Here is a 22,692-nt window from a genome sequence, read left to right as displayed (position 1 = left end):
AAGAATCATAAAAAAGCCAGACTGGAATTTGCCAAACTACATGTTGACAAGCCACAAAGCTTCTGGGAGAATGTCCTATGGACAGAAGAGACCAAAATAGAACCTTTTGGTAAGGCACATCAGCTCTATGTTCACAGATGGAAAATGAATCATATCAAGAAAAGAACATTGTCCCTATTGTGAAACATGGAGGAGGCTCTGTTATGTTCTCGGGCTACTTTGCTGCATCTGGCACAGAGTGTGTGGAATCTGTGCAGGGTACAATGAAATCTCAATGCTATCAAGGGATTCTAGAGAGCAATGTGCTGCCCAGTGTCAGAAAGCTTGGTCTCAGTCGCAGGTCATGCCCCTGAGAGGCCCGTACAGACCACCGGCAGCCGGCACAGGCCCCCGGCAGTCGGCACAGACCACCGGCAGCCAGCACAGGCCCCCGAGAGGCCCGTACAGACCACCGGCAGCTGGCACAGGCCCCCGGCAGCCGGCACAGACGACCGACAGCCGGAACAGGCCCCCGAGATGCCCGTACAGACCACCGGCAGCCGGCACAGGCCCCCGACAGGCCTGTACAGACCCCCAAGAGGCTCGTACAGACCACCGGCAGCCTGCACAGGCCCCCGACAGTCGGCACAGACCCCCGAGAGGCCCGCACAGAGCCCGCCCGCACACACAGACACGCACAGTGTCCGCCCACGCACTGCCCACACTCTTCCCCCCTCCCGAACAGGATGTACAAGGCAAGAAAGGGTTTTTTTTAATTCCGATATTTCTGTCCCATTGACTTGAATGGGACTTCCGGGATTGGAATCGGCGATACCCGATACTTTTTTCATATCGGCCAATCCAATCCGATCCGATATTTTTCAATATCGGGTGGTATCGCTCAACACTAGAGTTGAGCGACTTTTGGTTTTTTATGGTCAAGTTTCGTTTCGTGAAACCCGACTTTTCCAAAAGTCGGGTCGAGCAAGATCGGCCGATTATAGGGAAAAGTCGGGGTCGTCCCGAAACACGAAACCCAATGTAAGTCAATGGGGAATAAAAGTCGGCAGTGAGAGGAGGTCAGGAAACACACCTACAGTGCTCATTTGAATGCCAAAAGCATCAATTCTTCTTAAGCTGGTCAACCTTAATTAACTTCATAATACAAGTTACGCACTGAAAAATGGGGGTTATTTGGCTAAAGTTGTGGGGGGGTAGGGCTGGCTCCAGGTTTTCATGTGCCCTGGGTGAAAGAGCGCCCCTTTAACACATACCACAACTCATCATGCTCCGATAAGGCAGAGAAATAGCGGTATAGTACAATGAAAAATACTTCACTTTTTACATCTCATGACGAGGCCCATCTATTTCTCCATACAGAATCATTGGTCCCATATAATGTTTGAAACAGTATATGATGCACTCCACATAATGCTACAGTATATGTTGGTCCCCATGGATGAAGCTCCACTGTCTTATGGGCCCAAATAATGCTCCAAACATAATGGGCCCCATTTCTAATGTTCTAGTGTATAATGGGCCCTGTAAATGCTGCTCCAGTGTCTGATGTCCACCTTTGGAATGTTCCAGTGTATGGTGGGCCCCATCTATCATTCTCCAGAGTATAGTGCTCCCCAAAAATTGCTGTCCCAACATTGAAAACAATCAAATAAGTCTCCTCGCTAGGGAATCCCTGTACTAGTCTGGACTCCTCGTCGTCCCCATCTTCCATCTCACTGCACAGTATTTCAGCCTTGCAAGTGCTGTGATCCTGAGCAAGCAGGGGGGGCCCACTCGTTGGCGACGGCACTGGCACAGGGCCCCTGATAGTACGGTGGTGTGTCTGATGGGGGGTGGGCCGAACCTGCACTTTCATCTGCAGCTTCCTCTTTGTCACCGTGTAAGATGGAACTGTATATGGGAAGGGTAACCTGAGTTTCATCAGGGTCAGATTCAGGCCGGGTAGCGTGCGAGGGGAATGTAGTGGTCTGGGTCAATGTACCAGCAGATTCATCGAGCAGTGGCTGGGCATCAGTGCACTTGTGTTGCCCCCAGGAGTACGGTCGCCACAGTGGCATTACCTTCCTCCTAGGGAGTGTGATGTCATGCTTGGGAGCAACGAAGGATCTCTCTAGCAGGTTAACTGATTGGGCGGCGTTATTCCCACGAGTCATGACCCTCCAAACAGCGTTCATGAAGGCAAAGTGCTTGTTTTACGTGGGCAGTATGGTTGCAAAGCTGAACCTTAAAGGAATGTCCAGAAGGGCACCACCAGGAGTGGAGCCTACGGCGTAATTTGACTCAACACGGGCAACCTCAACCATGCCAGCTACAGAACAGATGCACACATTGCAAGCTTAATTCCGTTAACGAACGAGACTCCGTCATGCCCCGCGGTCCAAGTCCGGCTTACTAGAGGGACACGTGAGGCTCTGGCACATGAGATTGGCCAATAACTGGTGTGTCATGCCCTTACATGTCCGTGGCTGCATGTGCGCTACACTGAAAAGGCCAGCGTTTGTCGCTTACAGGTGCAGATAACCCGCTGAACAACGTTAGTGATGGGGATCACTGATTATAATTATTACTCGCGAACGATGATTTCCCAGTAAGTGCAGGTCAACTGCAGTTCCGGAATTAGGCCTAACCGTCATTCCTGAAAAAATGAAAAACTTACGTGTGCAAACCACAGGTGCTGTAGCTTGCTTAACAGCTCGCCAGCCGTTCTCACGCCCAGTATGGATTACACGTGATTGCACAAAGGTGAGAAGGGGTACCGTATCCCCGGATAACATGTATGGATTGCGTACACATTCAAAAGATATGTCTATACATCAGGAGGCAGGCTCAGACGGTGTAAGGCCCAGTATGGCTTGCAAGTGATTGCACAAAGGTGAGAAAGGGTACCGTATCCCCGGATAACATGTATGGATAGCGTACACATTCAAAAGATATGTCTGTACATCAGGAGGCAGGCTCAGACGGTGTTAGGCCCAGTATGGCTTGCACGTGATTGCACAAAGGTGAGAAAGGGTACCGTATCCCCGGATAACATGTATGGATAGCGTACACATTCAAAAGATATGTCTACATCAGGAGGCAGGCTCAGACGGTGTCAGGCACAGTATGGATTTGACGGCCCAGACTACACAGCGGAGGAGCAGGGAGAGGTAAAGATTGCAAATGCTGGGGCCCTGCCCAAGCAACGGGGGCCCACTCGTGGGCGTCGGTACTGGCACTGGGCCCCTCATAGTACGGTGGTGTGTCTGACGGCGGGTGTGCACCACCACCGTCAGAGACACTTGATTGCACTATGAGGGACCCTGTGCCAGTGCCCGCGCCCAAGAGTCGGCCCACCCACCTGTCCAGGGCAACGGCACTTGCATGGTGTCGTGCGCTAGGTGGTGACCCCGGCCATGGGGGGGGAGGCAGCACAGTTAGGGAGTTTTAGAAAGTGGCATATGTTGATGTTGGACATTCAGCTGATGCAAAAGGCGAAATAGGTCAAGTCCCAGGAAGAGGTGGACCAAAGCAAGCCATTTTTCTGTCACCCTATGTGTCATCAGGGGAAGGTGGGACAAAATCCTTGGAAACCCATGCGTGGTTCATTTTAATGAAGGTTAGATCATCCACATTTTGGGTTGACAGACGGGTCCTTTTTTCTGTCAGGATTGATCCAGCTGCACTGAAGACTCTTTCCGATAGCACACTTGCAGCTGGGCAAGCGAGCTCCTGTAAGGCATATTGTGCCAATTCAGGCCAGGTGTCCAGTTTAGCAGCCCAATAGTCAAAGGGGAATGACCTGTGTGGGAGAACATCGATATGGGAGGAAAAGTAGTTTGTAACCATAGTTGACAACTGCTGTCTCCTGTCACTTTCCATCGATGCTGTATTACCAGTTGTGTGAGCGGTACTTGAAAAATCAGTCCACAACATTGTCATGAAACCCCTATCTCCAACGCCACTTCTGCTGTGTGCACCATGAACACCTCTGCCAAGCTGCCCCCGGCCCGTACGGCTCGTGTGAGAACCATCACTGCTGCTGTGTGCTGGGAATGCCTCAAGCAACCAATTTACCAGAGTTGCTTGTTTATTAGCCAATATTAGGTCAAGGTTCTCCTGTGGCATGATGTTTTGTAATTTGCCTTTATAGCGTGGATCCAGGATGCTGGCCAACCAGTAGTCGTCATCGTTCATCATTTTGGCAATGCGGGGGTCCCTTTTTAGGATCCGCAAGGCATAATCTGACATGTGGGCCAATGTTCCCGGTGTCAATGATGCACTGCGAGTGCTGGTTGGAGGAGCACTTTCTGGCAAATCCACATCCCTCCAGTCACGCACAAACCCTGTACCAGACCTTGCCACGCCAACATTTTCACTTGCCCCACGAGATGCATCCTCCTCCCCTAAGTAATCATCCCCATCATCATCCTCCTCCTCCTCTTCTTCCTCCAACTTGTCCAGGAGAGGTCCCTGAGCAGACAATGGCTGAATGTCATCAAGGATTCCCTCCACCTCTTCCTCCTCGTCAACATTGGCTGCAGACGCCTGCTCCTTAAGGTGCGTCAAAGTTTGCATGAGCAGACGCATAAGTGGGATGCTCATGCTTAGGATGGCGTCGTCTGCGCTTACCAGCCGTGTGCATTCCTCAAAACACTGAAGGACTTTACAGAGGTCTTTCAGCTTCGACCACTGCACACCTGTCAACTCCATGTCTGCTCTCAAAGTGCCTGGCCGTGTATCCTCCCACAAATGCATTATGGCCTGCCTCTGCTCGCACAGCCGCTCCACCATGTGCAGGGTGGAGTTCCACCTTGTTGCAATGTCGATAATGAGGCGGTGGTTGGGAAGGTGGAGCAATCGCTGCAGCTTCTGCATACGAACGGAGTGTACAGGCGACCGGCGGATATGCGCGCACAGTCTTCGCACCTTCTGGAGCAGGGCTGTTAACTCCGGATAATTTTTGAGGAAGCACTGCACCACCAGGTTCAAGGTGTGAGCCAAGCAAGGTATGTGGCTGAGTTTTGAAAGGGCTATGGCTGCCACAAAATTATGGCCGTTATCACTAACTACCTTGCCTGCCTCAAGATGTACACTGCCCAGCCATGACTCAGTTTGTCGCTTCAAGTACTCGGCCAGCACCTCGGCGGTGTGTCTGTTGCCCAAACACATCATCTGCAACACAGCCTGCTGACGCTTTCCACTAGCTGCTCGATAGGGGGACACCTCGTGTGCAACAGTGGCAGCTGCAGATGGAGTGTTCGTACGACTGCGCTCTGTGGACGAGCTTTCGCTTCTGGAGGAGGAGGAGGAGAGTGGAACGCCTACAGCCAACTGTTTCCTATACCGTGGGCTAGGCAGCACTGTCCCACCACCGCTGTCCCCTGTGGACCCTGCATCCACCACATTAACCCAGTGCGCAGTGATGGACACGTAACGGCCCTGGCCATGCCGACTGGACCATGCATCAGTTGTGAGGTGCACCTTTCCACTCACTGACTGCTTGAGTGCATGGACAATGCGGTCTTTCACATGATGGTGGAGGGCTGGGATGGCTTTGCGAGAGAAGAAGTGGTGACTGGGTAGGTCATAGCGTGGTACTGCATAGGCCATGAGTTCGCGGAAAGCTGCGCTTTCCACCAACCGATAGGGCATCATCTCAAACGAGATTAGTTTGGCAATGTGGGCGTTCAAACCCAGTGTACGCGGATGAGAGACTGATTACTTTCTTGACCTACTCATAGTGTCTGGGAGGGTGAGCTGGACTTGAGAGCTGCATATGGTGGAAGTAGCGGTGGACAGGGCGGACTGAGAGAGGGTTGATGATGGTGATGGAGTTGGTGTTCTTTCTGATGGCCTAGATTCAGTATTTCGTTGATATAACAGTGGGATTCCCTGACTGCTGTGGCCTTGCAACGACACCTCAACATTTGCTGCTGTGCTAACCGGTGGGCTTACAGTGGGGGAAACAATGTAGCATTGCTGACTACCTTCTTTGTGATCAGTTGCACATGTGGCACTTGAGGTTTGGTGTTGTGTCCACGCTTGCAAGTGCATGCTGGTTAAATGTCTAAGCATGCAACTGGTATTCAAATTTTTCAGATTTTTCCCTCGGCTAAAGGTCTTTGCGCACTTCTTACAGATAACCTTGGCCTGATCATGAGGATTTTGTTCAAAAAAGTGCCACACTGCACTCTTCCTACTTTGGCAGACATTTTGCGGCCTAGCACGCTGTGATCTTTTGACCCTCTGGACAAGCTGTCCAGCAACTCTTTTGATTTTTGGAACCTGTCTTTGGAGTGCTCCGGGCCTGCCAGATAACAGCTGTTGCGATGTTGATATCTGCTGTGGATGCTCCTCATCTGAGCTATTGGAAGCAGCACCCTCTTCCCCCAATGGATGCCAATCTGGGTCAACAACTGGGTCATCCATCACCTCCTCTTCAATGTCATGTGCACCTTCCTCTGTGTCACCGTGTATGGTGGTATAGTGTGCGGGAAGGGGCACCTGAGTCTCATCAGGGTCAGAATCTGGCTCTGTACACTGCGAGGACAATGTAGTGCTCTGAGTGAATGTACCAGCAGAATCATCTATCAGCGGCTGTGCATCAGTGCACTCCATGTCAGATTCATCTTGGCCTGGGTAATTCACCATTTCACTTGATAATCCAGGCATGGTATGTGAAAACAGCTCCATGGAGTAATCAGTAGTATGGCCTGCGTCATCCTTTAGTCTTGGTTGGGGTGAAGGACACAAGGAAAGGTGTGGTTCATGAACATGAGCCTCCAATGACGACTCAGTGCTTTTACTTTTTACAACTTCAGAAGAGGAGGCGATAGAGCTGGAGGCTGAGTCAGCAATGTAAGACAAAACTTTTTCCTGATGCTCTGGCGTTAAAAGCGGTTTGCCAACTCCTAGAAAACTAAGCCTTCGAAGCCTTATGGAGCCAGACGATGACGCAGGCTCAACACCTCCTGCATTGGTCCTATTTTGCTTTTGCCACTACCATCAGATCCACCACCAACAACATCATTACCAGCTGCCAACCCCCGCCCAATTCCACGGCCTCTTCCACCAGCCTTCCTCATTTTTGGTAGAAATGTAGACAAAATCCTACAAACTATATAGTAATGTAAAACAAGGTACAAGGTGTCTATAGGACAGGGGAGATTTAGATTTTCTGCAGACACTTGTGGACACTGGACACTTGGATTGTGTGAGGCCCACTGAATATCAAAGCGCTATGTCACAGGCTCGATGCAGTAGGTGTGAAAAAAGTGACTACAGGATAAGGGAGATTTTGAATTTCTGCAGACACTTGTGAACACTGGACACTTTTGGATTGTGTGAGGCCCACTGAATATCAGAGCGCTATGTCACAGGCTCGATGCAGCAGGTGTGAAAAAAGTGACTACAGGATAAGGGAGATTTTGAATTTCTGCAGACACTTGTGGACACTGGACACTTGGATTGTGTGAGGCCCACTGAATATCAGAGCGCTATGTCACAGGCTCGATGCAGCAGGTGTGAAAAAAGTGACTACAGGATAAGGGAGATTTTGAATTTCTGCAGACACTTGTGAACACTGGACACTTTTGGATTGTGTGAGGCCCACTGAATATCAGAGCGCTATGTCACAGGCTCGAGGGCACAGGTGTGAAAAAAGTGACTACAGGATAAGGGAGATTTTGAATTTCTGCAGACACTTGTGGACACTGGACACTTTTGGATTGTGTGAGGCCCACTGAATATCACAGCGCTATGTCACAGGCTCGATGGCACAGGTGTGAAAAAAGTGACTACAGGATAAGGGAGATTTTGAATTCCTGCAGACACTTGTGGACACTGGACACTTTTGGATTGTGTGAGGCCCACTGAATATCAGAGCGCTATGTCACAGGCTCGATGGCACAGGTGTGAAAAAAGTGAATTGTAGAATTGGGCAGAATAGGAATCTCCCTAGAGTGTAGGTCTGTAAGAACGGAACAAGTCCTCCACTTATCCTTCCACAGTGACACACAGATAGCTTCACTGTGGCTGTGATAACAGCCGTTACACGGTACTGTGTGAGGAGCGTACACCGCTGTATGGTGTGAATAAATGCACGCTCAGTACCTTAGCAGGACAAAAAAAAAAATTGGGATTGCTTTTAAAAAAGCAGTTTGCAGAGCAGTGGGGAAACAGCAATGCAGCTGTCAGGAAGCCTTAGAAGGCAGCTTAACAACCAACACCGCTGATCCACCACAATATAGCCTCCCCTTGCACTGCACACACAGTGACTGGTGTGTTGCACAGGCAAAATCACTAGCAGCAGAAGCAGTTTTTTTGTCTTCTTCCCTGCCTAACGCTCTCCCTACAGAATCAACAACCTCTCCCTATGCTAAGATCGGCAGAAGTAAGATGGCGGTCCTCGTGCACGCCCTTTTATAACCCCTGTGACGCCCACCAAAGCAAGCCAATCACTTGCATGCCCTTCTGAAAGATGGTGGTGACCCCTGCCTATGTCATCATGTTGCCCACAGTGTCCGTGGATCCTGATTGGCTGAAAAAGAGCGCTAAACAAACTTTTGAAACGCGACTTTGGCGCGTAAGTCGCCGACCTCGTGGCCGACCTCATCCTAGGGTCGGGTTTCGTTTCATGAAACCTGACTTTGCCAAAAGTCGGCGACTTTTGAAATTGTTCGACCCGTTTCGCTCAACTCTACTCAACACTAATCACAACTCAAGACCAGGCATATCAGTCATATTATAAGTGTCTCATAAATACATATTACCTGTTCCCAGCTCTTGCTACATAGATGCCAAATGGCCCACTAAAGATCCTAAACCCCTAATCCTAATGAGATCTTAGTGATATCTTCTGCCTTATATTTTCTAAGATAATTTCACAGACATTGCAGAAAATATTTATGCACAATTTTGATATGCAGTTTACAATATATGTCTCTCTTTCATGTTCCTTGAACTTATGTATTCGCTAAATTTTGATCTTTTGTATGGTATGAGGCACTTTATTTTTACATGTTGAAATAAAAATTGGAATTTTATTTAATGAGTGTTTCTATCACACTTTTTTGATCTAGATGTAGTGTATTGTCTACAAGGATCAGTATGTTTCATACATTTTCAGCAATGTTTAAGTCCAATAAATCTTAGGCACACAGAACCCGGTGGCACCGGGCTTCGTCATCCTGTTAGTGACGCCAAAGTTGGGTCGCCCTCCCAGGGCCGTGGGCTACTCGGTACCGGGCCTGATGAGCTTCAATGGGAGATGTCACGGCAGCTGGGACCCAGCCCGTGGCCCTGGGCGCCCATTGTAAAAGGGGGAATGTTCAGTGTGCTTAAGATGATTAGAATGAATGAGTCGTGACACCACCTGTGGTGTTCGGCAATGAAGGTGTTAAGCCGATGCTGCAGACATCCTCTGGGACAGATGGTGTGGTGCAGCAATGATGTTATAGCCATCCACAGGCCGGGCTTTAGTCCCAGGGCAGAGTAGGTGAAGTGACACTTAGATGGTGTAGTGTCGGGCGCAGGGGATGTAGCAGTGCCAGGCAGGTTGACGCAGGAATAAGTAGACACCAGGGCATGTAGTTCCAAAGCTTTACTCACAGTCTGTTGTGGCACAAGAGCCCACATCTGTGCCATGTCCTCCAGGTCAGGAGCTCAGCCAACTTCCAGGCAAAATGAAGTACTCCTTTCCAACACTCCGCCAACTTATGTACCTTTTCTGAACGTCTCCCTCTTAGCGCCTTAGTGAAGTACTCACAGTACTGAGTTACACTGGAGTTCCTCCTGTCAGATGTTCCTATGAACTCTACTTGTACGGCAGACAGCTGTAGCCTGCTTCGGGGACTCCTTACTACCTAGTCCTGGCTCACTATAGATGCTGTTGTGCCCCCAAGTCTGGTGTGGGAATAAAGTGGTGACAACTTCTATTCCTCCTGTGTCTGCTGCAGGACCATTAGTATCCATACAACCTCCGGGACCGGACCCTGGCCTTGCGCTTAGAACTTGGGAAGGGTTCTCCTCTAACCCTATTCCTTAGTTCTCTTCTCCTCACGTTCCGTACTAATCCTTTCCTTCTTATGGAGAGTCCGGCTTTCTATCAAAGTTCCTTTACAGTGCCAGCGGACCCAGGTCACTGAGGTCGGCTGCAGCACTTCCTTCATCCATCCCACTCGGGATCTTCTCTCCTTCTCTGACTCTGTCAGACTGACTAAATCCTAAACCCTTCCCGCTCTTTTAGTGCAGACTAAACTCCACCCGCCTCCCAGCACGCTTCGTGTTCCAAGCAGGGAGCCACCAAAGGGTGCTTTGCTACACTACTATGTTGTGTGGGATGCAGGTGTTGGAGCGTGGTCAGGTGTCTCCACATTACCTGAATGGTGGGGTACCACACCTCAGGAGGAGGTGTAGTACCTCTGTGGCGACTGAACCCTCAGGGGCGCCACACATACTCATCTTACACACATTCCATTGAAGCCCTTGTCTCCTGTAAAAAACAGTATCTTACACACATTCCATTGAAGCCCTTGTCTCCTGTAAAAAACAGTAAATGATAAACAACAAAAATACTCACCTAACACCCAGTCCATTGAAGCAATTATCTCCAGTAAAAAAACTAAAATAAAAAACAACTGTATCTCTCACCTGTGCAACGTTCTGTTTCATGCTGTATTTGCGATAAATCGTTTAAACCTGGATGGTGCCAAGATGCCTCACCATTCAAAAGATATTCTGCATATTCTGTTCTCCCAAATGCCCCTTTCCCTTATGAGCCCAAGTGTGCCTAAGCCACATATAGCGTCAACATATTTGGCATTTCTGTATCGAAAGCCCGACTAATTTACGGGTGCTTGTCTCCATAAGCATGAGCGGGCATAACGTATTGGTCACTACAACGGCAGTTTGCAATTTTCACTTCCCAACATCCACTGCTACTTGTTTTTGAAAAACACCTATGGAGTCAAAATCATCACTGCATCTGTAGATAAATTCCCAAAGGAGTATAATTTCCAAAATGAGGTCACTTGAGGGGGGATTCTGCTCTTCTGTCACTTAGGGTCTCTGCATATGGAATCCGCAAACTATTGTAGGAAAATCTGCGCTCTAAGAGGCAAATAGCGCTCCGTCTCTCCTGAGTCTCTCTGTGTGGCTAAGTAGTACTGTACAGACACATATGTGGTATTGCTACATTCAGTAGAAATTGTGGTACAAATTTTGGTACCATTTTTTCCCGTGTGTGAAATTATAAAATCTGAGGCTAAAACAAAATTTTGGTGATAAAAATGTAATTATTTTTTTCTTCACTGCCTATTGGTATAAATTTCTGTGACTCACTCATGGTGTCAATATAATCAATGCACCCCCTAGATGAATTCGTTGAGAGGGTTTCTGTTGTTCTGGCACATCAGGGACTCGACCAACGTGATATGGCACCCTCGAACCATTCCAGTAAAATCTGAACTTCAATATAGCTCTTCTTCTTTCTGAGCTTTGCACTGTGCCTCAAAAGTAGTTTTCTCCCACACATGGGTTATCGACATACTCAGGAGAAATTGTATGACTCAATTTATCCTGGTACACTTGTGAAAATAAAAATATTGGGGCTAAAATAACATTTTCTGTGGTGAAAATTAGATTTTTCTTATTTTCACGGCTCAACGTTATAAACTTCTGTGAAGCACCTGGGGGTTCAAGATGCTCACCACGCATCCAAACACATTCCTTGAGTGGTCTAGTTTCCATTATAGGGTCACTTGTGGGGGGTTTCCACTGTTTAAGCACATCAGGGGCTCTTCAAACAGGACATGACGTTCGCTAATGATTCCAGCATATTTTACATTCAAAAAGTCAAATGACGCTCCTACACTTCCGAGTCCTGCCATGTAGTTTTTTCCCACATATAGGGTATTGGCATACTCAGGAGATATTGCAAAACAGAATGTATAGTGCAATTTCTCCTTTTACCATTATTAAAATGTAAAATTTAGGGCTAAAAAACATTTTTGTGGGAAAAATTTATTTTTAATGCTCAACTTTATAAACTTCTGTGAAGCACCTGGGGGTTCAATATGCTCACCATACATCCAGATAAGTTCCCTGAGGGGACTAGTTTCCAAAATGGTGTCCCACGTGGGGGATCTTCATTGTTTAGACACATGAAAAAAAAACGCCATTTTTCGAGACATGTAGCGTCTCCATTTTTCGTTATCTGAGGCTGGTGAGGGCTTATTTTTTGCATGCCGAGCTGACGTTTTTATTGATACCATTTTGGTGTGGATACGATCTTTTGATTCCCAGTTATTGTATTTTATTGCAATGTAGCGGTGACCAAAAAAGTGTAATTCTGACGTTTTGAATTTTTTTCTCGTTCGGCTGTTTAGTGATCGGGTTAATTCTTTTTTTGTATTGATAGATCAGGTGATTCTGAAGGCGGAGATACCAAATATGTATATATTTGATTTTTTTTATGTTTTATTTTGAATGAAGCGAAAGGGGGGTGATTTGAACTTTTATTTTTTTTTATTTTTTTAATATTTTTGCAAACTTTTTTTTTACTTTTTGCAGGCTTCAATAGTCTCCATGGGAGACTAGAAGCTGCAGTTGTCTGACCGCCTCTGCTACACACAGGCAATGATCAGAATGCCTGTGTGTAGCAGAAATGCTTACTTGCTATGAGCGCCAACCACCGGGCGGCGCTCATAGCAATCCAGCTATGACAATCATAGTGGTCTGCTAGAGACCTTTATTTGTTATTCCAACCCATAGGTGACCAGTAATCACATGACGGGGTCACCGATGGACGGGATTTCCGGCACGCTTCCGGTAAGTGCGAGTAAAATGCTGCTGTCAGAGATTAACAGTAGCATTTAAGATTAACAGCCGCGGGTGGATCACGATTCCACCCGCGGCTGTTAGAGGCACGTGTCAGCTGTTCAAAACAGCTGTCATGTGCCAGGAAAGATGTGGGGCTCAGCGCTGGAGCCCACATCAAAGGGAGGGTGTCACGCCGCGCTCTCCTGGGGGCGGGACCTTGGTCCCGACGTCATCTCTTCCGGAGCCGCGGTCGCTCCGGGGGTCCCGCCGGGTGCGTTCGCGCACCTCTCGTACCTAGGTCCCTGTCTCCTCCATGTTATGTGTGCGCTTGCGCGCTCCTCTCAGTTCGACCTCCAGGTCCGTCCTCTCTATGGTACTGGAGGACTTGACCTGGAAGCCCTAGCGATCATGTGCTATATCAGGCTACCTCTTCCTAGGGGAGGTGCCTGATTATTGTTGTGCTTCCTGGCTTGGTCTGCCGTGTCCCTGCCTTGCTGTGCACTGTATTCGGGTCCTCTGCCTTGTACTCGGTTGTGCCTCCTGGCACACGCTCTGACCCTGTACTCTGTCTCATGCTCAGTTGTGCCTCCTGGCACACACTCTGATCCTGTGCTGTGTCTTACACTCAGCTGTGCCTCCTGGCACACACTCTGATCCTGTGCTCTGTCTTACACTCAGCTGTGCCTCCTGGCACACACTCTAATCCTGTGCTCTGTCCTATGCTCAGTTGTGCCTCCTGGCACACACTCTAATCCTGTGCTCTGTCTTATACTCAGTTGTGCCTCCTGGCACACACTCGGACCCTGTGCCTTGTCTTATACTCAGTTGTGCCTCCTGGCAGACGCTCTGATCCTGTACTCTGTCTCGTACTCAGTTGTGCCTCCTGGCACACTTTCCAATCCTGTACTCTGTCTTATGCTCAGTTGTGCCCTCTGGCACACACCCTGCTCCTGTACTCTGTTACACCTCCTTGCACATCTGCTGCCTGACTCAGTGCTCTGACGTGCCCCTTTGCACGCATCCTGCTTTACTCACACCCAGACGTACGAAGTCGCTGTATACCACGTGTTCCCGTGCCCACGCTTTACATGTTCCTGCAGACACACTCACTCACTCGTGTCTCCTGTGAGCCGGCCGCCTGGTGCCAGCAGTCGTGGTACCTCACCCCCTGGGGCTTGCCCCTGACACTCCCTGTATAGGGGGTGGTCTTCACTAGGTCAGCTCGCACTGGGAGGGTTGGTGCCACGACCCAGAGGGTCCACTCCAGGAGTCGTCACAGAGGGATTCCGACATGGGCGTAACTATTACATCCAATGCCGGAAAGGGGTTAACTATATTGTGTGACATATTGCTTTGGTTTAAGGACCAAAGAAGTCAAAGTTTGAAAATTGCAAAATGTTTTTAATATTTTTGCCAAATTTCTGTTTTTCGCAAGTTATATTGAAGAAATTTTACTAATATTAATCGAAGAAATTTTACCACTTTCATGAAGTACAATATGTCACAGAAAAACACTCTTAGAATCACTGAGATCAGTTGAAGCTTTCCAGAGTTATTACCTCATAAATTGACACTGGTCAGAATTATAAAAATTGACCTGATCATTAATGTGCAAATTGCCTTGGGGTATAAAGGGGTTAAAACAGTAGCGTAGCTACTCGTGGGGGTAGGCTGTGCCAGCATCGGGGCCCCCCCAGCTGTCATTGCATCTTCAACTGGATGCTGATACAGTTGATAGCACTGATGAGACAGGGAATGTCACGCTCCCTCTCCCATCATTCCCCGTCTGCGTCTGACGTCAGTGACGCAGACAGCAGACACGGTGCGCGCCAAGCATTAATATAATCACACCTGCTGGGTGCTCGGAGTAGCGAGGAAACAAGCAGGAGAGGTGAGTATTGTATTTTTTTTATGGGGTGGCATTATGTAGTATGGAGGCCTATGTGGTTCATTATACTATATACAGTCTTCCTATGGGGAGAGCATTATACTATAGAGGCCAATGAGGAGTGCATTTTACTATATGGAGGCCTGCTTGTCCTCCTGCTTGCTTCGTGTGGATGACGCATCTCTACGTCATCCACAAAGTCTCCTCGACACAGCGTTCCTGGGCAGGCGTACTTTTCTGCCCTGACTAGAGTAGAGCAAAGTACTGCAGTGCGCAGGTGTCGGGCAAGGTCAAAGAGCCCTCAACAGGGCAGATAAGTACACCTGTGCAGGAGCTCGATTCCGGGGAGTCTGTGTGGATGATGCAGGGACACAAGCAGGAGTGCGGCGATCATAAGAAGATGGGAGGCACCGGACCAAGACCTGCTACACCCCTCAGACAGGACCGCCCACAGGTGAGTACAATGAAAGTTATTTTTCTTCTCTTACAGGTCTTGTTGGGGACAGATATGTGTGGTAGGGGCCGGGATTGGGGGGTGGACCGCTGCTTACCAGACGAGGCACAGAGGAGACGGAGACAAAATCCAGTTGTATCAGTTCCAGGTTTATTTCGTCGTCCTCCTGACGACCACTGCCACGCACCGCAGCCGCCTGTACAATTCTCCATTTCTAGGCCCAGGTACCTTTTCACCTGTCTTTTAGTCGTGTTGGCATCCCTCGCGGATCTTTCACTGGGGCTGTCCTAGACCCATCTACTGCCAGCGCTTCACCTGCCCGAGGTCGCCGTCCAATCGGTACTCCTGGGGCCTCACTTGTCCTGAGGTACGTCACCTCGCCTGTCCTGCGGTACGTCGTGTCAGGGCCACCCCCCTGACTTTCCTCTCTGTCAGTCCCCTGGCCGAGCTTTCTCCGTTCTCCGTCTTCCACCTTCCTCTGCTAAGCTCCTCCCGGGACTGAACTCTCTGGAACCCCAGCGGCTCCTACTTATCCCCTCTCTCACCGGGAATTCCCCTCCTGGGTTCCTATCTCCCCGCCCCCCATGACTGTGCGTTTCTCGAGCCATAAGCTGTTGTCAAGTCCTCAACTACTCTCCTCTGCCATCTTGTGGTCATTTCTCGGTACTACACCCTCCTATCTACCTTTCCTAGCTGTCACCCTTCTATCCTGTCAATCTCTGTCTCTTGTGCACAAACCGTCCCCTCCTACTACCAGTCACGTCTGTCCGTCAAGTCACCTTCCCCACACATGCAGCACTATAGAATGATGTATATAAGCCCTGAAAGATGATGGCTGTAACTTATATCGGTCAAAACTGATGACAGGTTACCTTTAAATGTTAGTATATTTTTGGAAATAGTGGAAACGTAATGTGTATCGCAAAGCAACCAACTCGTTTTGAAGAAAATGTTTTATTTTCCCCATAGGAAAAAAAAAAGCAATATAAATATTAGAGTATAAAACTTGCATGTAATACAACAACAATGGATTAAATGGATCATAGTGTATAATATAATGCAGAGATAAATGTATAGCGACATACGCGACGTAACGGTGCATTGGTAGGATGGACGTGTACATCACAAGCCACACAGGAGGATTGAAAGGAAGGTCGGGTAACTGATATCTATAGGTTAATAGCATAAAAGAGTAAATCACTAATACACAATGGTGTTCTCTTCACAAGACAAGCATTGCTAAAAAGATGAAAAAAAAAGAATTATTGGAGTAGACCTTCAATACGGTTTAACATTCCCAGGGGTAGCTGTACAGTAGGATATTTCCCCAAGGACAGAGTAGTATAAATTGTCATTCAGTTCAACATGTACGTAAGTGCACTATGCTTAGGTCCTGTCACTTATAGGCTGGGATGCTTACAGTCCTGAGCCACAGTCTGGCAAATATGCAACACAGATGCAGTAGAGTTGTTGCAAACCCGACATACAATAATGAACATTGCTAAAATCTTCCAAAAAAAAAAAATTCTCATAAATCATATACGTAACGTGCAATAGTATATCTAAGAAACGTACTGATTACCTTTCCTGTATGCTGGCACACTGAAGATAGGCACTTTAAACTATCCGTGTTACTTAATATACAATACAGAAATTATGTTAATGCATTAGTCCTGTATATCATGTCCGTCTTTGATGAGTTGTGATGCCATTGGTTCATTTTCCATGAATACTAGTTGGAAATGACTACTCCGTTAGATGCCACGTCATTGGCTTTCCATGTCCTATAGAACAGCTGGTCTGTGGGGAGGACTTAGAATGGCCTTTATTACTTAAGGAACTTTCATTGAGACCATAGAAAGGTCTTTGTGACTATTGCAAATGGTTAGCTCAGCATCAAGCATTCATCAGTATGACTATTCTGCAGAACGTGCAAGTGCAGGTAATTTAAAAGTTATCATTAGTACGCTTCTATGTAACTCAGATGTCCTTTGTTCTAACTCCAGGCTATAGTTGTCAGCTTCCCATTGCAAATGTATGCACTTGTATAGTTCACAATGACATCTAGTAGAAGGTATAAATTAATATTTTTTACGAAATTTTCATCAATGTTTCACATAGGATAACTACAGTACCTGATTCGAGGAACATGTGGCGTCACATATCCAAGTAAGACGTGGAAGGGTTTAAGTAGGTCATAGTAATGTGAGCCCTTCTTCAGGTTCTCATAAGAGACATTTCGCGTTGCAAAATTGCGAAAAAACTTAGCAAGAATTACCAAGCTCGCAACTCTCTTTCACGTACAACTGATAGGATTTTTGCAAAAGAAATGGGCACAAATTAGCCCACTGAAAATTGTGATATCAGTGGTGCCATCAGTTTTCTCCAACTATTATGTAAAATGACAGAGGGAACTGTGGCGAAACGCTGGAGATATGAGAACACGTCCTATAGTCATATATTACTGGCTGATATAGTCAAGGATATTTGTTTTTCGGCTCCATTCACACTATACTTTGTAATGCACATCCCTTGTATACGCTGGGAAAATCTCCCGATTTATACTTTCAACCAGGAATAGACACAGATAGAAAATGGCCCCTGTGTAAGGTTTATTTTACACCGGGTTTTTTGCGGCCCCTTCTCCCTGTTTTAACCAATTGCTGGGAAAAATACGGCGATCCGCAAATAAGGGGTACCGCAAAAACAAGCTACCGCTGTTTTTGCGTTGCCATTGAAATGTATGGCGGCCGTGTCCGTAAGCCGTGAAAAATATCGAGCAAGCTCGATATTTTTTCATGGCCGCAAATACGGCCCTCATGGCCATATGGCACATGGTGCACCTGCTAATTTTTGTGGGCCGATTTGGCGGCCCCATAGAAATCTATTGGGGCTGCAAAAAAGGCCAGCAAAAACACTGTTAGTGTAAAAGAAGCCTAAGAAAAGAAAATCGACCTTTGCAGTCCAATAGCTGATTATAATGCACCCTTTTATGTGTCTATGAAATAAACTGCTCGCTGCTTTGGAGGTGGAAGTGGGCCCCATTGCCAGTACCCAAAGGCTGTATCAGTCGTACCTCTGTCCCTTCGTTCACATACACTACAAAATCAGTGTGAACATCGCCTAGCTCACAATATATCCTTCCTCTGCACATCATTACAGTAAATCCTATCTTCTAGAAACTACCTGGATTTTCATTGTTGTACATCATGCAATGTCCAAACCCAGAATCTTATATTTAAGTAGCTAATAGAGCTCTCTCTCCTAATGGACTCCCATGTAGACCCTAAATGGTCTCTTGAAGAGCATTCGTGTTTACATTGTACCTAATGGCCACAGACTTAGGACAGCTATTTTTTATGACTTAAGGAGTAGCAACCATTAATTTAATTTATTAAAAAAAAAGATTGACTGACCACATTTGAAATAAAATAAAAAAGTTTGCAAATAGTCTTGATTTAAAAGATTTTCTCCAAGGTAACTGGCCACAAAAAAATCCTGAATAGACTGATCCTGTTCTCGTCTATGTTTCCCCTACTTCTTGATAAAATACATTCAATAGGTTAGCAGGAAGTAAAGGCCGACGAAAGGGAGCGTGACTGTAGAATCTGACTACACAGTGTGTGTTTGTAGTCTGTTACCACGGAGACAGATTAGAAAGACATAGAACAATTGTGGCTTTGTTTTATCTCTGTTGCATTAAGAAAATGAGTATAAACATGAATTGGTCGTGAATTTGTTTATGCCCTTAAGAGTATTATAAAATGTGTTTCATTTCAGTTTATCAGCAAATAATGAAAACCGGGAGACAGTTCAACCATCAATACTGCTGCCTCAATTAGTAAGAGGTGCAAAATAGTTTCATTTTGTCAATTTGTTCTTATTTTTAATTTTTTACTTTCCTAAATGCAGAAATAAAATAAATCCCATGCTTGAATAGGACATGCACATATGGTCTTTCCCCAATGCACCTCTGGATACCTTATGGATTGTCAACATGCAGATTCCTATACAGCTATGTAACAATATTGTTAACCTCCAACAATGGATGTATATAGACACATCAGTCACTTGTCCGGTTGTGTTTTTGGCCTGCAATTGGCTAAAAGGTTTAATGGAGAATAATCAGATTGTATTGTCATTGTCTTACGTGAATTTAATAGCATTTGTAGTTGGTTACGGTATATCAGAAGAAATTTCACCCTTTTATGCTTGTATAGCTATTACTGATGAGCGAGTATACTCGTTACTTGGGTCTCCCCGAGCATGCTCGGGTTTCCTCCGAGTATTTTGACGTGCTCAGAGATTTAGTTTTCGTTGTCTTATCTACATGATTTGCGACTTGTAGAAAGGCTGAATACATGTGGGAATTCCCTAACAAACAGGCATTCCACAATGGAATTCAAGCTGTCTAGCAGTCACAAATCATGTAGCTGAGGAGACGAAAACTAAATCTCCTAGCACGCCAAAATACTCGGAGGACACTCGAGCATGCTCGGAAAAACCCGAGCAACAATGCTACTCGCTCATCACTAATAGCTATGTCTTTGATGGGTATAGTGCTGTTAACTCTGATGGGCTCTTAGTTGGAACGTTAAAGCCCATTTAGATGGCTTGATAATTGGGGGACACCAGTTATCGGCCCATATAAACAGGCGGACAGTCATTGGGTGCAATAATTTTGTGCATTTTCTTGCAGAAACAAGAGACTTTTATGTCCTATGATATCCTATGCAATACAGAATGATCATATTAATGATCATTCTGCACACATAGAAAGTTCATCAGCCTATCTAAACTGGCCATTAAATGACTGCCGATCGGCTTGCATGGAGCTAATTGGTGGTCATTTAACAGCCGTGTATTCACCATGTGTCAATGTCCCCATACACATTGGATTAATTTTGTCTGAACCTGCCGATATTGACGACTTTGGCCAACAATCTAATGTATTAGATCACCAGCTAACTGATGGTTTTGGGAGATGTCGATCACACATGTCCGATTTCGGACTGCCCATTGCGTTGTTGTCCTGGAGCTAAGCCACTGATCGATTTGTCAGCCGCCAACTTTCTCATAGAGAACACAGGAGAGCTCTGCCGAACGGGCACTCCTGTGTATGGGCGAGTCTGCTGAGATGGCCGTTAGCCAAACTATTGGCCAAACATCATTCTGGTGACCGCCATCTAATATATATGGAGACCCATTGTCTGTATATGGCTATTATTAAGAACAGATAGGAGTATTAAATAAAATAATATATAGTAACTGGTCTGCATCCTCAGGCCGACATAGCGAACGTGCAACCTGGAAAAGGCAAGGGCGAGCAGTCACTTTAAAGAATAGTACTCTCTATTATCTATTGCCACCCCTGGGTTGCAGCTGTATCTAAAAAATTAAAATGTCAAAGTCATGCTACCCAAATATTACATTTTGATTGTTAAGCATTTTTTCAAATAAAATAAACTAATCGACAATATAACAATTTGATTATGGTTTCTCGTTAACCGAGACCCATTGCCTTTCCCCAATGAAGATGGCCGGTTTATGATCTGATCCTTTATGTGCTGTTTGTTCTGTTATTTCAAACGATGTTGAAGTGAAATCCTGTTGGACTGAGTGTAGAATTTTAAAGGTAATTTTGCTATACGGTGTCTCCCACCATCCTCACCCCCGTACGTACACAGATACAATATAACTCACAATCTTTATTGTTCCTGTACTAATTCCTGCTTCCCGAAAGCTGCATAATTTCTTCAGCAATCTTTTCAGCTTGCTGCTGTGTGATGGGGAGATTGGAGCAGATACATCCTTTATAGGGGTTGTTCACTTGAAAACAATGTTTAGGGGTGTTTGAAACGTAAATATATAGAACTTTCTTATATACTTGTTTTACTGCAGGCGGCACAGTCTTTAAATATCAGCAGTGGTTCTGGGTCCCAGCATCTCCACTTTTACATTCAGTTAAGACCCAATTTACACATGAGACTAAAATGGCCAAACCCACCAATATTGGCAGAGCAGCCTAATGTGAATGTGGACCTCCTGACTCCCCCTTGACAGATAGTGTCAATAGAGAAAGGGACCAGGCCTGTTGAATTTCAATGGCACAGAGTTAAAGATAATCAGTCAGCTGGTTTTTGATATGTAATTTGACAGTATAATGAGAACAATATAATGAGAGCCTGATTCCAGGGATGTTTCACTTACTGGGTTGTGTGTTGTAGTTTCAATACAATCAGGAGGAGATTTTCACTGCCTGACTAGGTCTCATGTGTGCAGCAGTCCAGCTAATCTGTATAACCCTGCCCTACCACTGGTTGGCATCATAGCCAGCCTGTTGTGAGTTCTTTTTCCCCTTCGTCACTGAGGTCTGGTGAACTCCCTATTCTGGTAAAGGAAGGTAATGAGCCTGATTATCAGGCACCCGAGCCTAATGATGATGACTGGCTGAGTGGAGTCACGGACTGGATATAAGGCTGCCGATACCCTTCTGCCCTGCGGGTGATTTCTCTGTGGACTTCTAGGAAACCAGTCTGATTCCTGCTCCTCTAAAGCTAAGTTTTCTGCTTTGCCTTTTAGCATTTGTGTTTTGTTTTTGTTTGCCTTGCTTTTCTGGATTCTGCCATTCCCTGCTGGGGTGAGCTGATTCTCCTTTTGCCTGTTGCTCTGTCTTCAGAATATTCCTGAGTACTGACATAGTCTTTTTGAAGCCTAGCGTCTTCAGGGCCTTTTTCACTGTCAGTCTGTTGGCTCTTATTTTCATAGGGTTTTTCACGGATTGCAGACAGCAGCCTTCCTGTCCTTTCCTATCTAGTTAGCTTGGGCCCCGTCTTTGCTCAGTCTATCTTTCTGTCTGTGTTGTGTTCTTTCTTCTTGCTTCACTGTCATTATATGTGGGGGGCTGCCTTTTGCTTTGGGGTCTGCTCTGGGGCAGTTTAGATTTCCCTTTCTGTCTTTAGGCTATTTAATTCTCCGGCTGTGATCGAGGGGTCTAGGGCATCGTAGGAACCCCCCACGGCTACTGCTAGTTGTGTTGATAGGTTCAGGGGTCTGCAATCCGATAGCTGCCAACCTCTCTGGTTTTCTGGACTTAGCTAGCATTTCTGTTTTTGCCTCCTACGGTGACTCAATCATAACAGAGGCGGGTGATTCTGTTATGATTGAGTCACCGTAGGAGGCAAAAACAGAAATGCTAGCTAAGTCCAGAAAACCAGAGAGGTTGGCAGCTATCGGATTGCAGACCTCTGAACCTATCAACACAACTAGCAGTAGCCGTGGGGGGTTCCTACGATGCCCTAGACCCCTCGATCACAGCCGGAGAATTAAATAGCCTAAAGACAGAAAGGGAAATCTAAACTGCCCCAGAGCAGACCCCAAAGCAAAAGGCAGCCCCCCACATATAATGACGGTGAAGCAAGAAGAAAGAACACAACACAGACAGAAAGATAGACTGAGCAAAGACAGGGCCCAAGCTAACTAGATAGGAAAGGGCAGGAAGGCTGCTGTCTGCAATCCGTGAAAAACCCTATGAAAATAAGAGCCAATA

This window comes from Dendrobates tinctorius, unplaced genomic scaffold (genome assembly GCF_039654945.1).
Source record: "Dendrobates tinctorius isolate UK_male_01 unplaced genomic scaffold, ASM3965494v1 ptg000020l, whole genome shotgun sequence".
In the NCBI taxonomy this organism is placed as follows: domain Eukaryota; kingdom Metazoa; phylum Chordata; class Amphibia; order Anura; family Dendrobatidae; genus Dendrobates; species Dendrobates tinctorius.
Note: the sequence above shows the minus strand (reverse complement) of the source record.